We start from the raw sequence: 11,986 nt of genomic DNA on the forward strand, positions 1-11,986 counted from the left end.
TTTCAACCTTTTCTTGAATGGATAGCTAAACGTGATATGAACGTACAATGAAAAAAAAACTTAATTGCTTAAATATCCGATGTGAAAATTTCTTTACTAATTAACATTTTATATACCGGTCTAAGCTATTTTAATCAAGATGTAAGTAAACGTAAATTAGTGAAAAGAAAGAAACGTGAATAGAAATAGAATGACCGAATTGAACGAAACTCATAATATTTTTAATGATACACTAACAATTTTCGATTACAATTTCGAACGATAGGAGATTAGTTTTCTAAGGTCAAGGTGTAGCAAGTGAAATGCGTAGGACTAGAAAAAAATGCGTACAAGAAAAATACAAACTATATATATATAAATACATCTATGCAGGGTAGCTCAAAAATGTATACACACATTAATGAGTACTAATTCTTACTTGTTTGTCGTTTTTATTAATGTAAATATAGGGAATGTACACTTGACGTTCGAGCAAGCCCAAATGATATTGAAGTGGTATTGCAAATTTGAGAATGTATATCAAGTCCAATGGCAATGGAGACGCGAATTTGCAACAAAACTTCCAACGCGATAGATTATTTCACGCATCCGTGTTAAGTATGAGGCGGATGGTACTGTATAAGATATGCATAAGCAACGATCTAGAAGACCCCGCACATCCACGAGTTCTTCTACTTCTGCTATGGTGTTGCAACAATTCACGTAATTACCAAGGAACTCCGTAAGACAATGGGCTCGTGAGAGAGCAATCAGTAGGGCAAATGTACACAGAATATTAAAGTGTGCAGATTGGAAATGTTACATTCCAACCCTGTTACATGTTATGAATGAAGCTGATACCGATCGCAAAATTAAGTTTTTCGAATGGTTTCGAGCAAAGACAACCGAAGATGCACAGTTTATCAACAAGATAGTTTGGTCTCTTGAGGCTACACACAAGCTGAATGGCACAATCGATAGCCACATTTGTGCATACTTATATCGTGATAATACACACATTAATGAGGAAACGAAGGTGGATTTACCAGGACTGGTGTGGTTTCTTATCCAGCGGTTCAGTGGATCATTAGTTTTGATAGAACAATTACTAGTTCTGTGCACCTAAACATGCTTCAAATACCAATTGTGCCCACAATTTAACCTGACTTGATGAAACCTTTCCAAACAACGGATAGAAAGAAGATAGAGGTGTTGATTACCACCGTTCCTTTGCGTTCACCAGGCATAACCCCACTTGACCTTTACTTATGAGATTACCTGAAGGATAAAGTGTACAGTATAAACCTGCAACACTCAGATTGCTAAGAGAAGCGATTGCAGAAATGCGTGCAACTATCCCAGCATACATCTTGATGGACGCTTGAAAATCACTTAGTCAACGATGCGTGGACCCGACGGTGAACAATTTGAACACTTGAGCTAATTCTTCATGTGCCACAAATATTTGCTTCTGTGTAGACCATAAATATGTATGAATTATGATATCATAATACAATATATGCCAACTGAATTATTTAATTGGTGTATTTTATGTAATGAAGTACGAGTAATTTGTTTGAGACACCTTGATCATATATGTGTGTATCCGAACGTGCTCTGTCCACGGGGATTAGAATTATGGATTTTAGCGTTGTAATATACAGGTTTACCAGCGACCCACTGGAGAGGGTCAATTCTATGTAAAAATTATCGGTGGCATATACTATTTCAAAATGCGAAAATAGCCTTATGTATGCCTCCCAGTGGCTCAGCGGTATGTCTACGGACTTACAACGCTAAAAACTGGGTTTCGATACCCGTGGTGGGCAGAGCACAGATAGTCCCTTGTGTAGCTTTTTGCTTAATTCAAAACAACAACAACAGCCTTATGTATAACGTGTTTAAGTGTGCGTTATAAAAATTAGAGTGAATCACTTTCTTTGGTTTAAATATTTATGGAAAGATTTTCTAATTCTGGCTATCTCTGACTGGCGGGCTTTCTATTTGTCAGTAATTTGAGATTAGATACGATTACACTTGTATCCAACAGAATCTCTGACCTTGACTCTTATCCCACAGCAGGTACCATTCAGGGTAAAAATTCTGATTCCAATTTTTTGTGCTTCAGAATGGTTGACGTATTTTGTAATCAAATTATAAAAGTTTGTAACGAAAATATTAGGTTTCAATTTCTTATCCCGCATGCGAGTAACCCTAACTTTATAAGCAGCAACTGAAGTGATATACAATTTTGAAGGAGTTATTTTTGTGATATTTTCTAATGTTTTGAAGTAGGTATTTTATTATCTGATAAAAAATAATGAAAAATCCAGTCTCGTTAGTGACAACAAAGACAATTTCTGTATACGACTACATTCATCAGACTGCTTTCTTTGATAGGTGTATCTCATAAATGAAACTTAACTGTTACTTATTTGTTAAATATCTACAAAAATGGGCGACAAAATAGCCGATTGGTAAAAAGAAAGTAAGAGTCACTAACTTATTAACTGGTTCATTGACTAACTATCTGTTCAACTATCTTTTGGTGCTTTGTCACCAAATGTTTAGAAAATTTGAGAATTTCTATGGTCATCCTGAGTAGTCATTTTTAAAATTCAAAAAATATCTAGACGTCACACATCATGCTGTTCTTCTTATATCGACAATCCTACAGTTCTGTCTCCTCCTTTAGTTCTGAAGCTCCTTGAACAGTCCTAATATACAAATAAAACTTACAGTTTTACGACTAGCAATAAACTCACTATTTCCAATTCGCACAAATTAATATTCATATACAGAAATTACAACTACTCTGCTATTAACTAAATGTGTTGAACAAAATATACTCATATCTTTTATTTGAGCATTTTTCAATTGAATCTTGATGTCTTTGTTTTGAATTTCGCACAAAGCTACACGAAGACTACGTGAGCTGCCATCCCTAAGTTAGCAGTGTAAGAGTAGAGGGAAGGCATTTAGTCATCTCAGCCACCGCCATCCCTTGGGCTATTATTTTACCAACAAATAGTGGGATTGATAGTAACTTTATAACACCCCCAGGGCTGAAAGGGCTAGCATGTTTAGTGTGACGGGGATTCGAACCCACGACCCTCGGATTACGAGTCAAGTGTCTTAAGCACCTGACTCTACTGGACACTTGAATATTAGACATTTTTATCAAGAAAAATTATTAAAATTATAATCAATCCTTGGTAGTGGGAAGACATCCTTCTTCAACTTCAGATAATTACAAATATTATCTGGCAGTAGTCCAACAAATTATTTTGGTTCTATAAATTTTGTTCATGGTGATAACGATGGTCTAATACTCGGCTCTATTACCCTCCTTGTTTTCTCAATGGCTGCCTAATCTGTTACATCCACAGTGTCAATTTTATGAGATATTTTATACATATGACCTAAGTACTAAGGTCCATTAAAGTAGATATACTGTTTTTCACGAGTAAGCCATGTAATGTGTGATAGTTATTCGTTTTTAAGACCTCAACAATTTTGGTCATGCAGTTCTTGTAATTGATGTGAGAAACTATCTTTGTGTGAAAGTTGACATCATACGTCTTACATCTTATCTTGAAGATGGCTACTTTTGATGTTTTTTGATGTAAAATTAGTATCCGTACAACTTCAGATATTGTAATGCTCTACTTATAAGTAATTAAGATTACGTGGTTTTTCGATTTTTTGCCCCAGTCGCTAAATGTAAATTTATTTCTAATGAGTATGACATTTCACTTCTTTGGTAAAAGTTCATTGTATTTATATTACATTAAAGAATGCTATCGTATCAAGTGCTTTAAGCTAAAGCAGCAATTACAGGTGCTCTAACCACAAGCTCAAACTCTCAATACAGTGCACACAGGTACTTAAAATTACTAATTTTAGAAATAACACAAATTAAATACACACAGAAACTTGACTAATTGAAGAAACACAAATTATATAAGTTAAAAACATACAGATATAATAAATTACTAATTCTAGAAACACAAATTATATCAGTTAATGACACACAGATACTTTAATTTACTAATTTCAGAAACAACACAAATTGAATACACACAGAAACTTTGAATTAATAATTCTAGAAACAGAAATTATATAACTTAAACACACTCAATACTTTCAATTGATACTTGATACTTTCATTTACTAATTTTACAAACAACAAAAATTAAATATACTTTGAAACTTTAAATTATTAATTCTAGAAACATAAATTATATAAGTTAAACATGCAGAGACACATTAAATTACTAAATTTGGAAACAATACTCATTAAATACACCCAGAAACTTTAAATTACTAATTTTAGAAAAACAAATTATATCAGTTAAAGGCACACAGGTATTTTAAATTAATAATTTCAGAAACAATACAAATTACATACACACAGAAACTTTATATTACTGATACTAGAAAGACAAATTATATAACTTACACATACATAGATACTTTAAATTATTAATTTTAGAAACAACACAAATTGAATACACACAGAAACTTCAAATTACTAATTCTAGAAACACAAATTATATAACTTAAACACACACAGATACTTTCAATTACTAATTTTACAAACAACAAAAATTAAATATACTTTGAAACTTAAATTATTAATTCTAGAAACACAAATTATATAAGTTAAACACGCAGAGACACATTAAATTACTAAATTTGGAAACAACACAAATTAAATACACCCAGAAACTTTAAATTACTAATTCTAGAAACACAAATTATATTAGTTAAAGTCACAGAGGAACTTTAAATTACTATTTTCAGAAACAACACAAATTAAATACACACAGAAACTTCAAGTTACTGAGACTAGACACACAAATTATATAGGATAAACATGCAGAGACACATTAAATTACTAATTTTGGAAACAACACAAATTAAATACACACAAAAACTTTAAATTACTAATTCTAAAAACACAAATTATATAACTTAAACACACACAGATACTTTCAATTAATAATTTTACAAACAACACAAATTAAATATACTTTAAAACTTTAAATTATTAATTCTAGAAACACAAATTATATAAGTTAACCATGCAGAGACACATTAAATTACTAAATTTGGAAACAACACAAATTAAATACACCTAGAAACTTTAAATTACTAATTGTAGAAACACAAATTATATCAGTTAAAGGCACACAGGTATTTTAAATTAATAATTTCAGAAACAATACAAATTACATACACACAGAAACTTTATATTACTGATACTAGAAACACAAAGTATATAACTTACACATACGTAGATACTTTAAATTACTAATTTTAGAAACAACACAAATTAGATACACACATAAACTTTAAATTACTAATTCTAGAAACACAAATTATGTAACTTAAACATACACAGATACTTTAAATTACTAATTCTAGAAACACAGTTTATTTAAGTTAAACACACACACAAAATTTATATTACTAATTCTAAAATCATATAGGCACAATAATTATAAATAATTATTAGGGTATAATGCGCCTTATGCGAGTGATGCGATATGTATAATGTAGCCTTACACTGGTGCAATTAGCTGTGATTTCATCCTAATGAATTACATTACTTACCATAACCACATTAAATTGCTCGACCATTTTTGAGAAATAGATCTTGACTTAATCAAGTGGCCTACTTGTTCACCAGGCTTAATCACTTCAAGCCTGTTTAGTAGTTCTTCAAAGACTCATTTAATGATTCCAGAAATGCAGATGTCCAGGAGATAGTTCTTTCAGGTATAAAAGAGGACACCTAGAAACGATAATGAGATTGGTTTTGAATCAAACACAATACCTCTGCTGTTTCGTGTTGATTATAATTTATGTTGAAGTGAAATTTCATCAGTTATAGAAATATGAAGCCATTTCTACTAAATGTTCTTTTACGATTGAGAGCTGAAGAATTAGGTATTTGAATATCAAGTTATTAGAAAGACAAAATGTATAAGTTAAACACACGCAGATACTGTATATTACTAATTCTAGAAACAACACAAATTAAATACACAAAGAAACTTTAAATTACTAATTCTAGAAACACATATTATATAAGTTAAACACACATATATAATTTAAATTATTAATTCTAGAAACACAATTTATTTAAGTTAAACACACACAGATTCTTTATATTACTTATTTTAGAAACAACAGAAATTAAACACACACTGAAACTTTAAATTACTAATTCTAAAAACACCATTTATATATATTAAATATACACAGATACTTCAAATTACTAATTTTAGAAACAACACAAATTAAATACACACAGAAACTTTAAATTACTAATTTTAGAAACACAAATTTTATAAGTTAAAGTCACTCAGGTACTTTAAATTACTAATTTTAGAATCAACACGAATTAAATACACACAGAAACTTTAAATTACTAATTCTAGAAACACCATTTATATATATTAAATATAAACAGATACTTCAAATTACTAATTTTAGAAACAACACAAATTTAATACACACAGAAACTTAAATTACTAATTTGAGAAACACAAATTTTATAAGTTAAACACACACATATACTTTAAATTACTAATTCTAGAAACACGATTTATTTGAGTTAAACACACAGATTCTTTATATTACTAATTCTAGAAACACGATTTATTTGAGTTAAACACACAGATTCTTTATATTACTAATTCCAGAAACAACACAAATTAAATACGCACAGAAAGTTTAAATTAGATATTTGAATATCAAGTTACTAAGAAAAATGATTATATACAAGTTAACTAAATAAATTACTGACAATATTTTATAACTGCAGCTTTGCTTTAAAATAAACAAAACGTTATTAATTTTTAGTTGTTTTGTGCAGTACTCCGTAAGTGCGTGTTTGTGTTTTTTATAGTGAAGCCACATGGGGGTTGTCTGCTAAGCCCACCGAGGGGTATCGAACCCCTGATTTTAGCGTTTTAAATCCATAGACTTACTGCTGTACTAGTGGGATGCCCGTGAGTATAACAAAACTGTAATAGATGTTAACTAAACATTACTGAAAAACGTTATTACAATCAGTTTCCGTTAAGTGAATATTTCTTTAAAATATAGATTGAAAAAGTATAGAAAAGAGTCATTGAAGAGTTTCTTAGACACCTACAGTTATGAAACTATTATATAAATGCACTAGTAGGGGCAACTAGATAATGACTTTATTTATTGATGGTGCAAAACATCACAGATAGATACAAAATAAAAGTGAACAAATTATATGATGAAATTGCACTTTGGTTCTGCTTAAAACATTGTATTACAGCGCATTTTTTAGGTCCTCATAAATTTTAAGTGTACAACTCCGAAATATTCTTCCAAATCTCCTGAATCTCCTGGTATTTCTTTCTATAATTCAGTCAAGATGTTTTGTCGTCTTTATCCTCCTCAGCCCACACATCTTTAATAATGCGCCATCGTGACTTTAAACAGATTAGTTTAAAGTTAAATGTCCCATTGGATTATTTACTATCAATATATTGTTTCACCGTATTTAATGTATACTAGTACTTGTTATCTTTATGAGCAAGAATCCCAACCTAATGAAGAGTGTTCATAAGAGAACGACACAGTGAACCAAATTCCTCCTGCACTTGTCAGTCAATTAAAATGTAATTAGTTTTATGTATAATTACCAATACTACTAGCTGAAAGTTAGTATCAAATGTATTCTAATCCCCTTATCATGTTTCGCTATATATGTATAAACTGGTTAATGTTGTTTTCCTGTCCGCCACCGAACAAGCAGTCACTGGTTGTTACTAATTAGTTTGAATCTGTATTAGCATGTAAAAAACACACACACACACACACAAGTTCCCAGCTCTGCTCGTTTCACAGTTTATGGTTTACCAGAAGCTAATTAGTCCCATTAAGATCACTTCATGTCAATGTGTACCTTACCGTTTTTGATTACTATTCACCACATTATGAACAGCAAACACGGTCATTCACGAGACCTGTACTCCATAACTGTATATCTCGTAGAGAGTATGCTCTTAATTACTTTTGGAACGTTTTACTTTCGTACTTCCCAACTTCTGTTATTAACATTGCCAGTTTTAGTACCATATTCATGATCATTCAATTGAAACTAGGACACTCCATGCGAAAATTTTCGCATGGAGTGTCCTAAATCAGCCAAAAGTTCTTTTTTTACGTGATTTTATGTGGCATGTTAGTCTTGAAAACTATGCGTGGAGAGACATTGTTACTACAGAAAATTCTTATTACTATTATTTTCGTTGGAATGATGCTATTATATCGAATGGTCCATCTAATATCAGGTGACACACCCAATAACCTGCACGTAATGTGACTGTCTTTATTTCTATGCGATTTATGTCAGAGATCCGATTTTTACTTGAATGGATTAAAGCCACTCACAGTGTAAAGTATATCATCAAGTAACTGTATTCTCATTAAATTCATTGCGACATAAAGGAATGACACGCCCGTAGTATTTGCCTTTCATAGTATTATTTTCTTCGTAGTTTATATAGCAATTGCGACACTTTATTTAATTAATCTGTAGGTAATTTAATTAATGTGTCGAATATAAAAAATTATATCAGTGTAGAAGTGGTTATGAAACGCTCTTAACCTATAAATGCAAAGAATCTCAATTTAATTGTATCATCTCGTTTATCATTGTGTACCTTACCTATTATCGTTTCCCTTATGGAATGTACAGTCTTTATAAACCTATAATTAAGTGCATATTACATAGCATTTTAAAGCGTTATTTTGAGAAAATGTGTACACTATTACATTCTTAGAGTAAAACAAAAGTAGTCAGATAAAATTTTATCATAAAAATTGATTCAGGTAACACATAGCCACTTATAAATATATTTCACTAACAGCGCTATACCTTTACTTTTAAATGTGATTATAAGTCGATACTTCACCTAATAAACATTGTTATTAAAAAATATTTTACGGCAAAAATAAGGTCGTAAAATGTTTAAAAAATATTTCATGACCTTATTTTTGTCTGCTGTCATCGTCGAGACAGTTTTGTCAGAGTTTTTACTTACTCTGCTGTTATGATAACATTTAGAGCACATCCAAAATTCCATGGTTTGATAACATTAATGAAAATGCTTTTCAAGTTTTACTGTTTGTTTTTTGTATTAGTATTACTTGTTTGTCTCATCCAAGATACATTCTATACAAAATACACTGGTTATCGCTTATATTTCGAATGGAATGGATTTGTTGTTTTACCAGATCATCTAGCCATCCTCCTATTTTCATTATGCGCTTTAACCTTTTAACTAAAAGCAATTGTTTAACACGCTTTTTGTTCACAACTAGCTTACAAATAAAACATTTCTAACCAAAAAAAGCTTCAATTATAGTATTGAAAGCATTAAGTTTTACCTATTATCTGAGATTTTCAAACTTTCTATACTTTCTATTAGCATCGAACCTTCTAGTCACACATCTCACATTAATGCAGATTTTATCAATTTATGTTATTTAACAAAAATGAAGTTTAACACACCTGTCAAGTGGCTCCAAAGGAAAAGCTGAGGATACTTCAAAACATTATCAACATACTGATTTTTCAGCATGCACTATCGTTGCCAAATTCCCGTGTCTCGAAACTACAGTAGCGCGTCGTAATGCCAATTATATCAAATGCTCACTTACGAGCCTGGGATTAATATCCAATAATTTATAGTTCATATCACATGAATTGAGATAAAAAGTGGCATTATTTATACCGATGGGTTTGTTGTTTCGTAGTCAAAGTATTATAAGCTCACACATCCATTAGGTGTCCTGCACTATATATTTGGAAACCTGCCTCCTTTATTATATTTTTGAAACTGTAATTAATATATTCCAAAAAAACCCTGCTGACTCAGCGGAAATTCTCTGAGAAAATAAAGTAAAACGATTTTCGAGGAAAGTAACTGATACAGCAAATATGGATCATTGTGTAGATTTCGCTGAACAATAAACAAACTCAATTTAAAACGTTTCTTATATGATTTATTTTCCTTCAGAGAACTGTATCTGTGCTACTATTTAACGTTTTTAGGATGCAAAAACATTAAAACCAAATAAATATTTAAAAAGCTAATTGTTTTTATGTTGTTCGAATAATAAAACATCTTATAATATTTCAACTTACTAACTAGGAGCTTTTGTACATCATTTTATTTAATTTTATAAAGTATCTATAATTCTTTTATGTATTTAAATTCAATTATAACTCTTTATTTATAGCTTTGTGTTGTAATTACACTGTGAAGATATTACCATGATATTTTCTGTATTTTCCAGATAAAATTTTACTCACAAATATTTATGCTTGATGATACAAATTATTCGTTGTTGTTTATACAGTTAGTTATTTACCTTCCTAAGAGAAAATTAGTGTTGATACGTAAAAATTGCTGTATCACGAGATATTTTTTTTATAAAAAAAAGTAACCCATTATGCTGGCGAGGTCAGTAGATCATGCTTTGTCATCATAAAACGTTTTATAGCATGATAATTGATATATTGTAAATGACTTGTATAAATAGCATTTCTACAGAGACCTTGTATAGTATTCTTAATTCGCTCGACACTTTTAGATATTCAGGGAAAAGCTACGTTGGTAGTGGTATACAGAATACATATTGTGTTAATAACATACTATAATTATGTTTATTATTGGAAATGCGTTGTAAAAGGTCAGTAAAGAATAAAATATTACAAAATATTACCCTTAGTATTGTGTTGTAATGTTACATAAACTACCAATAAGTGGAACATACTTCGTTGTACGTCATGCTGATTGAAACATTAGAATATTTCCTTTCAGATCCCGTCAAACCAAACATGCTCACCCTTCCAACTGTGGGGGCGTTATAATGTGACGCTCAATCCAAATATTCGTTGGTAAAAGAGTAACCCAAGAACTGGCGGTGGGTCGTGATGACTAGCTGCCTTCCCTCTAGTCTTACACTGCTAAATTAAGGATGGCTAGCGCAGATAGCCCTCGAGTAGCTTTGCGCGAAATTCAAACCAAACCTTTCAGTTCTGGTTCGTGAACACTAAAGAGCAATAGTAAATCTGTTCCATTTCACAGAAACAATGTACAATGTAGTTCTAAAATCTAACAAAATGAGTACTTGTATGTAACTTTAGTATAAACTGATGTTTCCAGTCCAGAAGTATGCTATTTCGGTGTAAATTACGTTCTCGTACATCAATTTCTTTTCAAATGGGTGTGTATTACCACACCAGTTATTCAACTTTATGACAACAAACGGGTTCAACATGTAGATGCTACTTACATAATTTTCAATTTATCCACACCATTGAAATTTGTACTTAAAAGGTTTAGAGAAATCATTACAGAAGAAAAAGTTAAGGCAAGTAATAAAAATAATGAACGTTAATAAAAACTGGTGACTTTAATTTAAGCATAAATTAGTTTTTATACAAATATACTAAAATCCTCTCAATGAATTAAAACACGAAAAAATATTAGCGTTGCACCTGATTTAATAATACTTATACGAACAATATTTTAAGTCTCTCATAGACGTTGAAACTACTTCATCCTTCGTTGATGGCCTTGCATGGTCTGGCGGCTAGCGCGCTCGGCCCCCACTTATCATTAATCCCATTTTTAGGAGGTAAAAAAACCAGTCCAAGAGTTGGGGCTCCCCAGTGGCACAGCGGTGTGTTTTACAGATACACTGCTAGCAACCAGGTTTCAATACCCATAGTGAGCAGAACACAGATTATCCATTGTGAAACTTTCTGTTTAATTCCTTTTAATCCAAGAGTTTTCAGTTAGTGTTATTAAATAAATGCTTTCCCTTTAATAAATCATTTCGAAATTAGGAATAGCTGCCACAGATAATTCTCGAGTAGTTTTACGAGAAATTCTACAGGAAAACAAACTTTTTAATTCATATTTAATCTAAAGGCTGTTAT

General features: G+C 31.0%; 1 long non-coding RNA gene across 1 annotated transcript; it reads right to left on the bottom strand.

Moving 5' to 3' along the window:
- Positions 1-2,306: 2,306 nt before the first annotated feature.
- Positions 2,307-9,796, bottom strand: LOC143254618 (uncharacterized). Its single transcript, XR_013030280.1, has 3 exons — positions 9,548-9,796; positions 5,599-5,779; positions 2,307-2,696 (listed from the first exon to the last, which is right to left on the bottom strand). It is a non-coding gene; the product is annotated as an uncharacterized LOC143254618 (long non-coding RNA).
- Between the last annotated feature and the right edge of the window lie 2,190 nt (positions 9,797-11,986).

This window comes from Tachypleus tridentatus, chromosome 6 (genome assembly GCF_004210375.1).
Source record: "Tachypleus tridentatus isolate NWPU-2018 chromosome 6, ASM421037v1, whole genome shotgun sequence".
Lineage (NCBI taxonomy): Eukaryota > Metazoa > Arthropoda > Merostomata > Xiphosura > Limulidae > Tachypleus > Tachypleus tridentatus.